Source organism: Heliangelus exortis, chromosome 5 (genome assembly GCF_036169615.1).
Source record: "Heliangelus exortis chromosome 5, bHelExo1.hap1, whole genome shotgun sequence".
NCBI lineage: Eukaryota > Metazoa > Chordata > Aves > Apodiformes > Trochilidae > Heliangelus > Heliangelus exortis.
Genome location: NC_092426.1, coordinates 17,018,454 through 17,036,499, shown reverse-complemented (window position 1 = coordinate 17,036,499; position 18,046 = coordinate 17,018,454).

Below are 18,046 nucleotides of genomic sequence, written 5' to 3'. Positions count from 1 at the left end.
CTGTTCTTAGAGGCAGAGACCCTTTTAGACGTGTTTGTGGAATACTTTTCCTACTGGGATCCTGTGCAAGGATAGATGATGCTGCAGGAAATATTCTTGAAATAGAGATGGAGTGTATTTAAAAGAAAGAATAGATTTTTACTGGAGTTCATGCAGTTTCCAGCATGGAGCCTTAAAAAGTCATAAAATTACAAAGGTTGAGATAACCATAGCCCTATATTGCAGGTAGGTGAACATCACATATATTTTGTAATTTACAGTAACAGTGTTACTGTAGAGTTAGATTAACTGCTATGGTCTGAAATGTGACTACAAAACGATACCATGGTGTTTCTTGTTTACTAGGCAGCAATGATTTTTAAATCAAATATATGTTGTAAGTATAAAGATGCTCCACATAACTGCAAATCTTCCAACTAAGCTTCCAACAGAAGCTGACATATAACTATATTACTGGTTTCATACACTATCATCAGAATTCAAGATTCTGCTGACAAAATAAAAACTTCATTGACACCTCTGATTCCACTGGCTATCAATGGGATATTGGAAAACGTCCAGGGGCATTTCTCTGCCAGGGGGAACAATACAGAGACATCTGCAACTAGCAAGAGATGAACTAGTTTGGATACTGAAAGCAGCTCACTTCCAGCTACTTTTGACTGGTATACATTACCTCATGCATGTCTTTATGTCCTGAGCAGAGCCCAAAGTCATGCAGCAACGTGTTGTATGTAACTTCAGTAAGGGATGTCTATAATTTACTTTGACACTTCTGTAAACCCCATTTTTACCTTCACCGGTGCCTATGAAGTCCTGCCACTGTTGGATTTGCATTGGGCAAAATGGATTACAAATTAGCTGATACAATTAATAATGCCATTACAATATGCCTATGGAATAAAACCACACCAGACAAAAATTTGTTATGGTAATATAACTGCTTTTGTATGAAAATCACAATTTCATTTGTTTGTGTTTCTTACTCGGTACCTTCGATGCCTTTCTTGTGTTATTTTCCGGGGTGTTCTCAGCTCTCCTGAGATGCTCTGGTCAGCCTGATGTGACACTGACAGGTTTGTTCCAGTTTGTTTCTGAACCCTTTTCGGTTTTGTTCTTCAAAACAATGTCCTTAGAAAGTCTCTATCAGCATTTCTGCTATACAATCAGCAGATTGCTCTATAAAGACAGGAACATAATTAAACTTTCTCTGTGGGTATAACAACTTCATCAACACAAGTCTAAATTCTGTGTAAACTAAATTAATGCTACTGAAAAGTAAATAGAAAATAAAGTTGAAGGGAATTTGAGGTAATTCATTGCTAGAGGAATATGTATCTCTGGAAAATGCTGAAGTTAAGCAGAATGTCTGCTTAAAATTTGTCGTGGCTTCAGATTCTCCCTCAGAAGAATTTTTAGGGACACTTCCTAGGGATAGAGGATCAAGGGGTTCTTGCATTAATTGAGATTTTATCTTCTGGAAATCATTACCTTGTCATGTAATATCAGGATGTCATGTCCACAACCACTGTGTAACAGAAAGAGTGAAGAAAACCTCTAAAAGGAGAAATGGAAGATAGGTACATATAGGTACATCAATTATTGCCATTCACTTGGAAAGATGTAATATTTCCTGGAAACTGAGAAACTCAGTGAAAGCTCTCAGAGAAACCCACAACTTTAAACACATACAAATTTACATAAAAACAACCATGCCTATGATCTTAACTTGTTCATCTTATACTATTTTTTGAATATATTTACATCCCTAAATGTTCAAAAGATGATAAAATATATTTACACTCATTCTGATATCCTTTTGCAGTATGAGAAAGACACAAAAAGGCCTAAATATAAATAAGAACAGCAGATTATGAATGAGATAGTACAATGCCCAGTCAATAAAAAAATCCTAGAGGGGTACTTACTTACATCAACCAATGCAATTTTAAAATTCAGATCTCGACAAATAGATTTGCTATGTTCATCTTATGAAATAACAAATCTGATGCAGTAACATTATTTTGATGACAGCCTCTGTGAGGCAGTTAACTCAGTATTAAACAACATTTGGACTTTGACAATATGGTATAAAATCAGTGCAGCATGATTCAAGAGTCCAAAAGTACCCTAATTTATGGGTTTATGAAGAATGGTTTCTGAATTATTTTCTAGAAAACTCATTTTTTAATCTTTTCTTATTCATATGTTACCCTTCAATTGTAGTTTTAGTTTCTAGATTAATGAAGACTTGCAAATAATTAGGTGGACAGATAGGTTTTTTCAACATTTAAACCCTTGATTCAATAGATGAATCACACTGGGCACATATTTATCATGCAAAAATATGAAGAAAAAAAATTTTCTTTTCAGCCCAAATAGATTAAGGTTTTGAAGTAAAATATAACTGAAAGATTTTCTACCTTTTCTTCTTTGTGCAAATCCTCCACTGGATCTTTCCATCTCTGATACCAAGGCTCCTGTTAAGGCCAACAGCTTCGGTGAATGCACGATAAAATTCCAAAAGAAATTAAAATTCCAAAAGAAAGTAAGTGTAAGGGAGAGCAAAGCTGCCAATGAAGGATTTCCTCTGTTGTCAGAAGGCTGTGGAACACTATTAATTAGCAGTTAAAAATTTAATCTCATTTGTATGCTTCCTAGAAAAAAGGAGAATGCTGTAAAAGAACAGTGAATGACATATCTCTATAAAAAAATCTCAAATGTACTTTCACAGCCTTTTTCTGTTTATATTTTCTAATGACAGAGTCCGGGTTTTGGTTTTCCAGTGATGACTGGAAGGGTCCAAGGCATTTGTAGATTAGTTTAGCCTGTGTTTAGCAGTTCTTTTAAAAATAAATGGTTTTTTTTCCCCTTATAAGTCTTTAAGATTATCAGTATGCCCTCCAGCTTTCTTAGCTGGGTGATTATGGATGTTGGGGCAATCTGAGGGGACTGGAAAACAGACTTCCCTGCTCTTTCTGAATAGTGTTTCCCATGGGCACTGTTAGAGACAGACTATTGAAATAAGAGGACCCTGGGCCTGACCCACAGAGCATTTATAAAGTTCTTATGATTTCTGCAGAACAAGGTGCCAGAACTTCTTTAGGTCCCTCAGCCTATGTACAATTTTTTCTGAATTTTTTTGTTCCATGTTATAGTTAGAGAGCTGCCATAGAGAACACAGAACTGCAATGATGAATCACTGCAGTGGAGAACGGGTACAAAGCAGAACACTACAAATGTTTTCTTTATGATCTTACTGTACAGTTACAATGACTGGCTCTCAACTAGAGATCCAAGCCTTTTCTCACCCTTGACGTACTGTCCTGAGTTCTATATATCTAAGAATTGGTCTTCTCCTGATGTAAATTTTAGTCAATGTAAACAATTTAAACACAGTTTCTCACCAGTCTTTGTCACAGACACTGAATAAGTTTCAGTATTCAATGATTTTTCTATAATTCTGAATGACAGGAGCTCCAGTAAATTTAGGTGATTTGCTAAGTTGAGAAACCCCCAGCTTTTCTCATGGACCACTGTGAACAGTGAAAATCTCCCTGTGAAGTAGTCTCTCTGTCTGATTATAACACAACCAGATTGTGACACTGCAGAAAGATCTGAAAGCTGCTAATGCAGAGCAAGGCTGGGAGAGCACTGCAGAGAGAGGGTGCTCAGCAGCTGCTGAGGAAGGAGAGCAGCTCCAGCATCCCCAGCAGCACGGCTGTGCCAGCAGAGCACGGGACCCAAACCTCCCTTCTGGGCAGAATTTTGCACAGTGCTGTCCCACAGGGTATAAATTCACCACCAGGTACCAGTCTGAGGATGAGACTCGTGTTCTCTGTGAGCTGTGGGAGCATGGCTGTACATTTTCCGTATCTGATTTTTAAAATTCTTCTTTGCCCTATTTATTAATTTGAAGTCTCTAATTTAAAAAACCTAAAAATGCTGGCTGATTCCTGCAGGATTTTTAAAACTATGTATGCAGTCAGTGTGTGAACTATTAGATTCCAGTAGAAGCTAGCACTTAGCTACCTATACCATTTTTCAGATTACAAGAGCCATCTTATATATTTAGGTGCTTAATCATTGCAAATGATCTGATTTATAATTTTTATTTCTTATTTATGATAAATATTTATGCATTTTCATTTATGACATTGAAGTTCTATAACATATGGATGAGGATCATAGCAAAAATAAATTTATTAAATTACAATAATACAAATTATTAAAGATAATTTATGAATTAACTGTATTTCATTTTATTAGTGAATTTTTAAGTTGATATTATGAGAGTAATAGAATATAAAATGAGAAATATTATTATGCTGCTATATAAATCTACAGTGGTTTTCACACCTTCAGTAGTAACTACAGTTCTGATCATATCAAAAAGTCTGTAGTAGGACTGAAAAAAATACAGAAGAAGGAGCAAGTGTGATTCAAGACAGAATCTTCTCTATAGCACAGGACATAATAGAAGGGAGCTGTAAATCCCTGGCTGCTGGACACCCAGAGTATGCAAGGGAAGCATCGCTCTCCTACAGCTGTACTGCTAAACATCACTACTGCCACCTGTCAGAGACTGGACATTGGAAGTTCTGTCTTGCACAGGAGTTACAATTTTCTAGCGTTTACCTTAAGATTCAGAACTCTGCTTTTCAGATTTTCTGTGGTGAGACTATGGCTCTGTACAGACAGGGCTTTTGGGCTTCATCATCTGCACTTTCCTACAATTGTCCCTCTATGTCTGACTTGAGCTTCATTTCACAAAGTTAACTATGGGACAAGAAACCCAAAACCACCAACAAACCCTAAACCAGTACATTAAATTTATTCAGATCAAGAGCCTCTCAAGAAAAAGAAAGCTTAAAACCTGCTGCTAATATATTTGCTAGATAATGAGGTGGTATCTTATCTTTCAAATAGGGACTTGGAAAAATCAAGGATACTTGGGGTCCTTCCTCAGGGCTGCTCTCTCCAGGCACAGCGTATCAGCTCTGAAATTGGGCTCTCCTCTTGCAAAACAATGCTGTCAAAGTCAGAATTTCATGTCTGTCAGCTCCTGAGGACTTTTGAGACATATGTATTTGTGTGCTGCTTTCCCAACAGAGTGGGTAAGTAGAACTTCAAATGCGTTATCTGTACTCTTTTATCACAAAAATTTCATATTACTAACTCTCAAGATTGCCCTCAGCCAGGAATAGCAATGCTAACAAATATATGACACTCACAAAATTAGTACAATGTTTGACTATGACACGATTCCATAGCATGTGTTACATCTCAATATGTCACTGAATATTCGCAATTATTTAACATCTATCACAGCTTTCTTCTCCAAGAAGGATCAAGTATTTCAAAGTTCTTTCCTTTCTGGCACAAATGTTCTGCAGCTACAAGGGTTTTGGCTGTAAACCTGTCTCGGGTCTTTTAACACAGCAACTCATCCAAAGATGAACTATTGTAGGTGTCTTATTTTTCATAACTAGTTTGTATGTCATCTTTATCTACATCCCTCAACATTTTTTCTATTTGATAAAGTCCATGGCAATAGAAACAACATTTTCACCTTACATATTGAATTTATTTAAATTTTAGTAACTAAGAGAATTATATACCAAAATGCAAATCTAACAGGAGTGCACATTAGAAATACTCCTCCTTGGTGTCAGTGAGAGATTTCATATGACTGAGGCTGAGATTTTCACCACAGCACAGGCATCAAAGTAATTTTAAACACCAGACCCCCTGGCTCAATCTACACCAGGAAATACTTCAGTGCAAAAGGAGCAGCATTAGGTACTGAAGCACATCTCATGAGTGTCCAGAGTGGATATGGAGTTTCCTTTCCTCCAGAATTAATCTTGATTTGCACACATCATAATGAATGACTGAACCAATACACAGAACGCAAGTAAGATCAGGGGATTCACTTCAGAGCCACTCTATGCTTTGAGTCAAAATGTTAATTCATATCTAACCTCTGAGCTCTTCTAAAATTAATCACTAATTTTTTTATTTCTTGCAAGTAAGAGGCTTAGATATGGATCCTTAAAGAACTATGACTAAAAAATGCACTTGTTATTCCTGCTTCTTATGGGCAAGGTGCAATGCATTTTCTCAAATTGTCATTTGCAACCTCTACAGAAGACGTTATACACACAGGTCAGACTCTTTTTTACCCTGTGATCTGTCTTCTCAAAGAATAGTGTAAAGGAATCAGAGCAGGGATGTAGCTGTAATTCACACTAATTTTAAGACTACATTTCATTTCCAGAGAAGTATAAAGCTGAGATATTGTAGTAAATGAGAGTCATATCAAAACTTTTCTTTGAACTGTGACATTTTGTGTGTCAGCTAGTTATGGGTTTGAATTGTCAGCCACAACCTACACATCTGATTAAAGATAGAAGGCACAGTAATACTAACACAATCCTAATGTAATATCTTATTTTGGGAGCCCTATAGGGATATAGTGCGTATTCTATGATGTATTGCACATACTTAGGTTTGGATTACTCTCATTATAGAATAAATGGATGAAATACTTGTTAATTGATACATTAGGGAAAATGGGAAAACAAAATACTTCAGTGAGGAAGATCTTGATATTTGGCTTAATTGTCTCACTTCTTTTCCGGTCAAAGCTCTCCCAGATTTCAGTATACTTCACTGCACAGACTATTGTCCAAAGACCATAGTTTAATAACCATTCATTCAATCAATAACAGAATAGAATCACAGAATGGCTTGGGTTGGAAGGGACCTTTAAAGTGTACCTAGTCCAACCCCCTTGCCAAGAGCAGGATTATCATTCATTAGGTCAGGTTGTTCAAAGCCCTGACTGTGAACACTTCCAGTGATGGAGGATCCTTCCCTGGGCAACCTGTTCCAGTGTCTCACCACCCTCACTGTAAAATATTTCTTCCTAATGCTCAATCTAAATTTACTATCTCAGTTTAAAACAGTCAACACAGAGCTCAGGGAAAAATTTAAAACATCCAAATTCTTTAAAAGAAAATTACAGATTACTAGATTGCAACATCTATCTTGAATTACAGAAGCCCAGAGGAAACAAAACACAAATACTCTGGTGGTATTTATGGTTATACAATCTAGCTGTTTGCTATAAAATGGAAACAATAAGCTAAACGTATGAAGAATCCATTTGCAAATAATTTAAACAGATAAGTACTCACTTGAAAACTTGAGAAATGTAAATATTCTTCTAATGGATATTTTAAAGAAGGAACTCCCACTTATTAAGTACAGAAAACAACAGAAAGACTACACAATAGAAGTGCAAATGTGCTCATAAATTGGAAAAGATGCTATAATATTTGGGTAAGTAAATCCTGAAGATCCAGCTCTGTGCCATTCCACAGGACATATAAATAATTATTTTTTAAAGAGCTATGGCTCTTTAGCTACCTCAACTCATTTTTTTCGGTGCTGGAGTTTCAACCACAATGCAGTCCCTGGTCAGAATTAAATCATGTGGCTAATTAACACATAAAGGTTGATGAAAAATAAAGCAGAATATATAATAAAGAACAATATATGAAAGTGAAACAATACAAGAAAGACAGGTATACTACTGATTCTTTTTTATCTTTTTTTTTTTTAAAAAAAAAAAAAGAACAACAGGCCTTATCTGCCATATATTTAATCAGTTTCTATACATGCGAGATATTTTTATCTCTTAACAGAGGCTGTTAGAAAACTGAACAAATAAATTTCACAGCAATTGGAAATCTGAGTTTCTGCTTTTTCATCTCTTAAGTCAAAAAGACAAAGGACAGACTAGTTCCTAACTAGGGTGATTGAGAATCAATTGAGATTTCAAATATTTTAAGTATTCTACACACACATACACATGTAAATTAATACACTCACTTGTCAACAGCAAAGCTTCAAAGGCTGTTCTTCAGAACTACACTTACAGTCGAAGTTCTTAAAATGCTGGCTGAAACAAATGAAGTTTCGTTGATTTTTAAATATCTCAAGATCTGAAGTTTTCACTTTGTCTTTTCACCAGAGAATATTCTTCAGGCAGAGCACACTGGTGATACTTCATCTTGTCCATACTTCACTGCAGATTCAAACTCTTTGAAGCTGATGCGGCCATCAGAATCCTGATCGGCTTCTCTGTAAGAGAACAGAGATGTGGTATTTAAAACCCAAAAGACTTTATGTAAAACAGACATTATACTTAGTTGTAGATATTCAACTACAATAGTGTTCTCAAGGAGCTCAAGAGTCCTATTTTTTTAATTCTTTATAAAGAATTAATGAACTAAAAAATGCTTTTTGTGTACAACATCTCATACAAGGCTGCCGAAGCTTTTTGAAAAGAAGAAACAACATGATGTGCATTCAACAGGAGGCAAAAGTTAATAACAATATAAATTGAGCAAGTCTAGCATTTTTAGGACAAATTTAATTCTTATACCTCCTCTCTAATTCACCTAATTCAACACCTGTTGCAGAAATCCTCAAAGTTACATAAAAAAACCATCCAGTCAAGGACCTCTATGTGTTAAGATAATGCAAACTGAGATATTAGATTTCCCCTATTGCCCCATTGCCTCCCACATTCTGCAAGCAGCTTATTTTGAAACAAACATTATGTTAAGAGGGGACCTGCCTTTTATGGTCTTAAGGAAAAAACACTAAAATTTTTATTATTATATGCTCGGGTGCTATATTCCAATACTCAGAAAAAGTCTTTGAAACCATTAATATTTATAAGCTGTTAGAATATGGCAATTCAGGTAATGCCATTAATACACAGGACTAAGTTTATCAAATACACTTTCAAAATTATTCTATGCAGTTACAAATTAAGCTGACAAATCAGCATTTTGTAAATAATTTGTCTTAATTTTGCCTAGCTTTTCACTAGAAATTTACAAGAAATACAACAAATACAAAAATTTGGGGTTTTAAAATTAATTAATTCTTTAGTTTTTAAAACTGTGTCATTGTTGGTTTTCAACATTTGCTCATCAGTTAGGAAAATATTTGGTTGTTTATACCAATGCACACTCCATACTTTTATCAATAATTTGGAATAAAGTTTATTATTTTTACTGATAAAATTTGCAATTACAGGTTGGTAGAACTATAGTGCTGCAAACTTTCCCAACACATTAGTGTTTAATGGCAGTATTCCTACCATCTTGCAGCATGCATAGTGCCATGCATTTTTTGCACAATGAAACTGAAAATTCTAAATAATCCATATTGTTTACCAGAGACACATTTTATCATCCTTTGAATGCCCTGGAAATTTCAGAGATTCTGTACCCTGGAGAATTAGCACAGTTTTCAAGAAATTCTTAACCAGAGGCATAGACTGTCCTGTCTGTCACTTGCTGTAAATGCACTCTTGAGTACAGCCTAATAAAGGTAAAAGAAAATAATTTATTTCCAACAGCTTCAAATACAGTTACAAAGATTACAAAGACTGATGAAAGAAAACACAAAACTGCTTACACCTGTCTGTTCTTACCTCAGTTGCAGGCAGCTTCTCTAGATTGTCAAGGCACCAATAATTATCAAATCACGGAAGTAAAGAAAGATTTCATCTGAAAAAAGTGATACAATTTTAAGTTTGTCTTCACAGAAGGGGGTTTAAGTTTGGACTATGTGCTTCTCCATTCTCTGGAGAAGTAGATTACAATGTTGTTATTCTCCTCTTAAAAAAAATATTAATCCTAATCTTTTTCAAGAATCCCTCAGTCTACCAACTTCCCAGTTCTTTGGAATTTGTGACATCATTTGGGAAGATTCCTCCCATCTCTTGGCAAGAAATAATCTATGTTAGCACTCAAATGTGCTATAAATAAACTGTTAACCTCTTGAGAAGTAGATTTGGTCATAAAAAGTTCAAGCCTCATGGTGCAATGGTGAACCTTACGTGCCCATAAATGAATAAAATGGCATTCTGTCATGGACATATTTAAATGACATTAATTCTTTTAGCTTGTTGTTAGCTCTAGATAAAGACAAAAACACAATATGCTTTTTGGTTAAGGATGATCACCCTTAATCAAGTCTTTGGGGACAATGTGATGCCTGGAGATGGACCAGCAGCTCAGTTTTTTGGTGAAAGGGATCCTTTCAAACATGGTATAATATAAGGAAATACAAGCTTATCCACCATAGAAGGATGAATGCAGGCCATAACTATGAAATGGAGATGCCATCCAGGAAAGAAGTGACTGAAAAGGACTGAAGAGTCATAGAAAGTAATAAAATGAAGATTATCTCCTCCTGCTACGCTTTACATAAGAGGGTGAATGTGATCCTTGAATGCATAAGCAGGATAATATCTAAAATAAATGCAAGATTGATTTGATTTCAAAATACCATGTTAGAAAATTTATAAGGGAAATACTGTGTCTACTTTCTGGTGCCTGCAGTTTAAAAAGGACACTGAGAACCTTAAAAGAATACAGAAAATAACTACAGCAATTACACGAGTCTTGGAAATGCTTTCTAATGGGATATTAAAATGGGAGATTTAAACACTGTTCAAAAAAAGACTGGAAAACTGACCCAATCAAATCAACACCATAAGTATCTCTCTAGGTTACATATTTTGGATGGGAAATATCTTTTTCAGCTTATGAGGAAATACGTGATGATAGGCGAAGTAGGAAGGCCAAAGCTAGAAAAAAATGTAATTCATACTGATTCACATTATAAATTTGCAATTTATACTAATCTTTTCCAGATAAACAGAAGTCCCATAAAAAAAAAAAAAAAAAAAAAAAAAAAAAAAAGATAGTATAATTTTAGCACCCAAGAAGATTGGTTCAATTACCCAACATCTTGTCTTGGGCAGAAGTCATAAGTTAGATGTAGAATGAAGAAAAGGGTGAGTGTAGTGATACACCCTTCATTTATTTTTCCCTTAGTGTATTTGTTGTGCATTCAGGAGTTTCCTAAACCACACATGCATGTCTGTGTGTAATTAACTGTGATGGATATTTATTGTGTTGATTTGTCTAGCAGCTTTTTGAATCCACATGAAGCCCATGAACACCTGCTCAATGATTAAGTACCCCCATTTACTGCTTTTGAGCCTGCAAGTCATTTGATTCTCCTCCTAATTTAAGTACCCTTCTCAGTGTATGTATCAAAATGTATCAAAGACTGGTTTTGGCAGTCAAACAATGAGGCATTTTTAAAACAAAAATCTTATTTTAATGTCAATAATTATTATTGTAAACTGTGTTGCTTGCAGGTAAATTAGTTAATTTGAAGAATATATATAGATTGATATACCTTTGAGAATGTATACTAATAGCAAAATCTATTTTTTTATTATTTTGGTGTATTCTCAGAATTTACTTCTGGAAGATGTCTTTATGACTGTTCTAGAAGTTAGTGCTGACAGTCTGGCTAACCTGAAGATAAGGGACATTCCACCATAAATTTTCAGGAGGCAAAGATTTTATCCAAAATATCTGAGTCATGGGCACAAATCACATTGGCAGTGTTTATATTCACTATATGTGTCTGTTCAGAAACTGCTCCTGAAGAATGGCCCTCAACTTTATATGGGCTTTGCTCGACACACTGAAAGCCATGAAATGACTCTGAATTAATAATCACTTTCTTATAAAACTTCAGCAGAGATCAGGAAAATATGTCAGGCGATAAATAAATGGCAAATAAACTGGGAAATACTTAGCTGTTGTAATCTGAAGAAACGCTACATTTATTTAAATGCTATGGAATTTTGGAGCCTTGCCAGAAGTCGTCTGAGAGCGAGAATTGCCTTGGAGTGTTAAATTTTCATTTTCCTCTAGCTGAAGCAAATGGTATATCCATCTTTGTGATTATGAAAATACTGTGTCACAGCATATTGATCTTTATTTCACAGGTCACTATTCATTAAGCACTCTTAGTAAAATACATACAGATATTTCAAAGTATGTAGTGCCTCGGGTAGATTGTCTGATCTTTCACTGAAAATTGAGTAATAATCAGCATCACAAGTTACTGACTGTAAGATATGAATTATTCTCTTATACAATTAGGTAATTGAAGACTCCCAAAATCACCTAAGTGTATTTTCATAGGAAACTGGATTAGATAAATGGTACTTTCCTTCTGACAGGAATATTTTAACCACAAATCTGAGTAGAGTAAATGAATAACCTAAAAGACTTATGTTTAATGTAAGTTGCCTCTTGAAGTTTCATGTTTATTAATTTAATGAAATAAGTACTTATCAGAAAATTGTCCACAGGCAAATACAGCCTTGCCTTTTATTTTATAAACAGCTGTATACATTAATCAGCCACTTAAGCTTTTTCTTAACTATCCCCACAACAATTCACATGTGGTCAGATCTTGTAGTTCCTGAGAGAAAATAAAAAATACAGAATTTGGCCATAATATTTCTTCTTTTTTTAGGGAAAGACTCTGCCTCTAAAAGTAGGTACACAAATTGGAAAATACTGTATCTTGCTGATTCACAAAGAATTTTTTATTAATCCACTGTATCTATCCAAACACACAAAAATATGGATCAAATACTTTAAATCTACCCTGTCTTTCTCTAGATAATTCAGTATTTGTCTTAAGTGGCAAATCAGCAATCACTCCTATTACTGAAAAAAACGAGTAGCTAATGCACTGCAGGGCCTGGCATTGAGTTGGCTTTCAACTGGGCAGGCCAATAGGAAAAGCCCCAAAAGTCGAGTAAGAACCAGGATAAATTAAGTTCTACTCAGATCTGATGATACCTGGTGACACATCAGATACACACAAGAGAAGATGGTAGCTTAAAACATGCTTAAATTTCCCCACCATATAAACACCCTTGGAGACAATAAGCATACTGCTAATGATAGATGGTCCTCACTTTGGCTTTGAAAGAACTGAAGTTAATCATTGGGAAGAAAATTTGAATTCAATCTTTTTTATGCAAGCAGAAGTATTCATAGAGAGCAGTGAGGAGAAAACATCAGATATATCACATAAGTGAAAATACAGGAAGTGAATATATGATAAGGGATTACTACTGAGAATAAAAACTTCAGGGTTCTCACAGCATTCTCTGTAAAGAAGAATTCACTTTGGTTACTGCTCAAGAAAAAAATAAAAACAAGGAAAAGGAGTATTTCTTTAGAAGTTTTACAAATGGTTACTTGACTTCCCAGGTAACTTATTGTCTAATGTATGATTTACAAACCTCCACAATACATTAAGTTTGGGTAAAACAACACTAGTAATTACCATAACAATATAAAAAGACTATTTTCTGTTTACAGACATAAAATAAGAAATTTGAGGAATTTTGAAGACTTGTTTCCAAACAATTTAATTTCCAGTGAATTAAGGTGCTACAACAGACAGCAAGTTGCAGAGGCCCCCACTTTCCATACACAGTTGCCATTTATCAAATATCTGAATGTTGAGGCACAGTACATGGCCTTTTATGCATTGCTACATAACAACCATTTACTCAGAACAGATGAAGACAAAACCATGCTAAGCACACAAGACTGGGTCTTCAGATGACCATTTCCCTGCAATTTGTATTTCCCTGGTTTTAGGACATACAAAGAACAGCAGTGTTTTTTCCTTTTTATTGTATCCACACAAAAGAGATCCAGCATCCATGCACACTTCTATTTTAAGTCTCCAAATTCTACATGTATCAAGTTCCCTATCTCATTATTCAGGTGTTTACTCTGAGTAAAGAGAAGTTGTGCACTTTAAATTATTTCCAAGATGTGCTGAGAAGTGCAGTTTCCTGAACTACCATGCTAGATTCTGCCTGAACTGCTTTTAGAGTGCTGTGAGCCATTCACCAGTTCTGCCTTCCAACTCACAAAACATTTATTGTCTCATTAAATATTTTCTGCATTTCAGATGCTGTATGTAACTTAGACACCAGAGACCAGTGGGACTGCTGGCTATGCAAGATTTAGAGTCCTTTTTGAAAGTATTTCTGGGTGCAGGTCTTACATGCTTAAGTTCCCAGCAGCATTCGGGTCTAACAATGTCTGCCTCACCTTCACTCTTCCAGCCTGGCTGGGATATTCCAAAGCCCATTACTGCAATCACTTTTCTTGATGTATTATTTATAGAAATCTAATATGAGTGTCAAAGTGAGACAGCCTGCACAGAAACTAAGGGTGATTTCATAAGAAGTCACCTCAGAATTCCACTGCATTTTTCACTAATATCACTGATGTTAAATTTTGATCCATGTTCATCTGATCTGTAGAGCCACTTGTTACAACGTTCTCCCAATCTTTCTTAATGCACTGAGCTCCAAAGCAATATGGGTAAATGATACTTGGCTCCCCTTCTGCGTTCCCTCATTTTATCTTATTCCTTGAGATTTGAACAATGTTAAAGGACCTGAAGTGTAACATGTTACCTGCCTCTCATGAGTTGGAGATGACTGCTTTATGGCCTTTTTCCTCAGATTTAATGTTAAGAACATGGGGCTCAGAATTTTCTTTCACATCTCCACTATCTGACTGAGAACTTTCTGACTCCTGATTTCTTTCTCTGGGAATTACAATGCAAATACTTATTTAAAAAAACCTAGAAATCAGACAGTTTACAAATACTGTTAAAAATCTTTTTCTGCTGTTTGGTCATAGTTGTATAAATCAATAACAGCCCCAAAAGGAAATAGAAAAATAACTCATATTAACTGGAAAAAGGCCCTCCCCCCCTCTTTTTTTTTTCCTCCTATGCAAACTGCTTATAGAAACAGCAATGAAAAGAACACAACATTTTATTAGACTTTCCAAAGTACCAGCCCACAAAACAGACTCATTTAAATATTCCACATTATTACAATATAATTCCAGAGAGTAAGCAAAAATATCACATGAGTATGCATTAAACTATGCAATGATGACACTGACCTGTGGACCTACAGCAACTGAAATCTTGTGTTTTGGCTTGAATTGCTCCAAGTAAGAAATACTTATTATTCTAATTATTTAGGAAAAAAACTTAACTACCATAACCAAATAACCTGAAAACAATTGCTAACAACTGAAGATCATATGTATATAATCTCAACAGCTTTAAGAATAAAGTTTCACACCCAGTGTTTAAAATGGATAAAATCTTTCACATCCAAATTTTATTGCTACTACAGATATTTGATATTTTACAATAAATCATCAGGGTATAAATTAAATCAGAGCCAAGACTTTCACTGAATTTAGAACTGAAGCTGTCATACTGATTGAGCAGTGAGAGTAAAAATTACACTTCATGCAAGGAGTCCCTGCTGAGGACAAAATGACCCACCAATTGAAGATTCAAGGATGACAGCTTCTTCAACAAGCTGCCTTCTCTCCTGATTAACCAGCTGGTTCTTTCTATCCATCCTGCCTGCTTCCTTAGTGATGGGATTCCTGCAGAGCTCCACAGCTGTTTTGTTACTAATGTGTATATTAATTTCACTTCTTTAAAAACCTAAGTGTTGAGAAAAGCCTTTCTGATCTTAGTGAAGACAGAAGAATTAGGAAGGTTTTGCTTCCTGAAAGAACAACCTGCCATTGGAGTACTAGCAGTCAGAAGTTTTCAGTTAGGTAGGTAGGAAAGCCTTTGTATTGTCACATAATTACATCACTATTAAGGTAAAATTGCACTTCACTTTACCTTCAACGCTATTCATTTTTTTTAATTATTAAAAAAGCAGAAATAACTGAATTACTAACTGAGGGGAGAACTGCACCAATAATATATCACCTTCAGTTGCTTCTTCTCTGGGATAAGTACTGTCCTTTTTTCCTAAATGCAAGGCCTCAATTGTGCTCTCAATGGTTGTAACACTTCGTAACTTACAAATTGTAACATTTCTAACAATGAAAGTAAAGCTTGTAAAAACTTGTTGCCCAGTTTTCTACTTGCAATATTCCTACCCATGGATGTATGCTTTCCCTGATTGTCTTCTCCCTGAACAATGGAAATTGTCTTGAACACCCCAGTCCTACCAAATTTTTTCTCTTCCTTCTTAACTGGTTCTTTTTTCTGAAGTCATGCCATGGTTGCACCCGTCAGGCTGATGCCCACTGGTTAGAGTAACTCCTCACTTTGATGCTCTGAATGCTTCTCAGTGAGCAACTTACCCCAGGCCCTCTTATCTCCATCACCTCTGCCTTCTTTTTTTGCTGACTGGTAGAATTCCACAGAAGAACCTATGAGCCTCTACTTTCCTGATTATGTTTCCTATCTCATCTTGAATTTTTTGGTACCTTCTCTTCTAACTCTTCTTTATGAAAAGGAATTCATCCTCGAAAATACATGACTCTTACTTGTGTCAAACTTTTTTTACTGCTTACACAATGGCACCAAAGCACCTCCGTGCTTGAGACCATGGATAAAAAGCAGAAGGTGGAAGGAGAAATTGAGAAAAAGAACTTACACTTGGTGGCAGGAAGAAACACTTCAAGGAGCTTGTGGCACACTAAAGCACCTACTGCCACGTTACCCAACACCATTTAGGCAAGTCAGTGTAAAATTTAGAACTGCTTCTGGACTTCTCTCTTTGACAATAAATCTACAACAGGTACAAGAATCCATCCCATATTTGCTACTGATGATGTTGCCTCTGTAGTACACAGAAAGGCTTTTGTCACCTTTCAGCTGTGCTACAGCAATGTGACATCCTGGGCATGAATCCGTCAGCTCTTAGGAAACCCAAAACAGTGCAGCACACAGCAGCACATTTCTGCTGCAACCCAAGGTACTGTGAGCACATGAAAACTGCTTTCATCTTCTACACTACCTCCAGTAAAACACTGAGCCAAGTTTTATGTCTTTGTCATTATCGTTTAGGTGTCCAAAAGTCTAGGAATAGAATAGGTGAGAACCTGCAGCTCTGTCCCGTTGAGGACAAAGTTTATTTTGAGTTGTAGATGGAGCTTTGGCAGAGAACAGTCTAAAGCAGTTTAACAAATGCTCATAACTCTAAAGCATCATCAATAGTTATGAGTACAAGATGTAATTTTGTATCTTAGTCTCAGTAACTAGTTCTTTTATAATAATACAATGGTTTGAAACAAATTCACAAGCACCTAATTCTTGTTTTCTGTAATAGAAGACAACGAAGAAAAATAGAATCACACATGAGTTACCCCCTATCTGCTCTCTAAATTGCTCAGCTACATAGATAATAAAGTACATATAAATATCTGAGTAGAAGGGCAATTGCTGTTTCTTCCAAATGAAGAGGCACTGCATGTCTTATGTTAACCAGGATATTCCAGGACAGTGACAACATAATTGGTTAAAAAAAAGACAGCTTCAGATCAACATGTTTTAGTAAGCCTTTAGGAAAAAAGCAAAATACTAAGAGGCAATGTAAAAATTTCCAAAGCACTTTAAGGTTTGAGGACCTAAGTGTAATTTATTTTCAGAATTATTAATGCCTAACAGATCCAGAAAGTAATGTGTGTTAGGCACTTTTAATAATTTCATCTAAATTTTATTAGACAGTAATACATTTAAGGTGATATAAAATCTGAATCTCTCATTCCACATCTTGCATGCAAAGATTAAATTAAAAAAGGACAAAAATCCAGAAACACTCTATTCAGTAAAGGACAAATATAAATTTCTTCAGAGACATAATAATCTTAGTCTCTCTTTATGAATTATCAAGATGAATGTCATGTAATATTACCTTAAAAACTGCTTTTATCAACAAAAACTGTAATCAGTTTGCCTTGAGAATTCTAACAGTTATGTAATCATCATGTAATACAAGCATTTGAGAACTGATGATTATCCAAGTGAAAAGTCCTGCCTCTTACTAAGCCTTCTCTGGGGCATCCAGTTCCTATTCTCTACACCTAATTCAGGTACAGAAAGTGTTCTGAGTTTCTTAATTGTATTTATTATTATTATCAGTGTAAAGAAGAGAGTTTGAAATCTTACCCCTAGCATATAAATTCTAAATGCTACTCAAATCTTCAAGTAAGGGGACAGTTATGATGAACCATAAATATCTTAACAGTAACAGAAAGAAATCCATCTGTCTTAA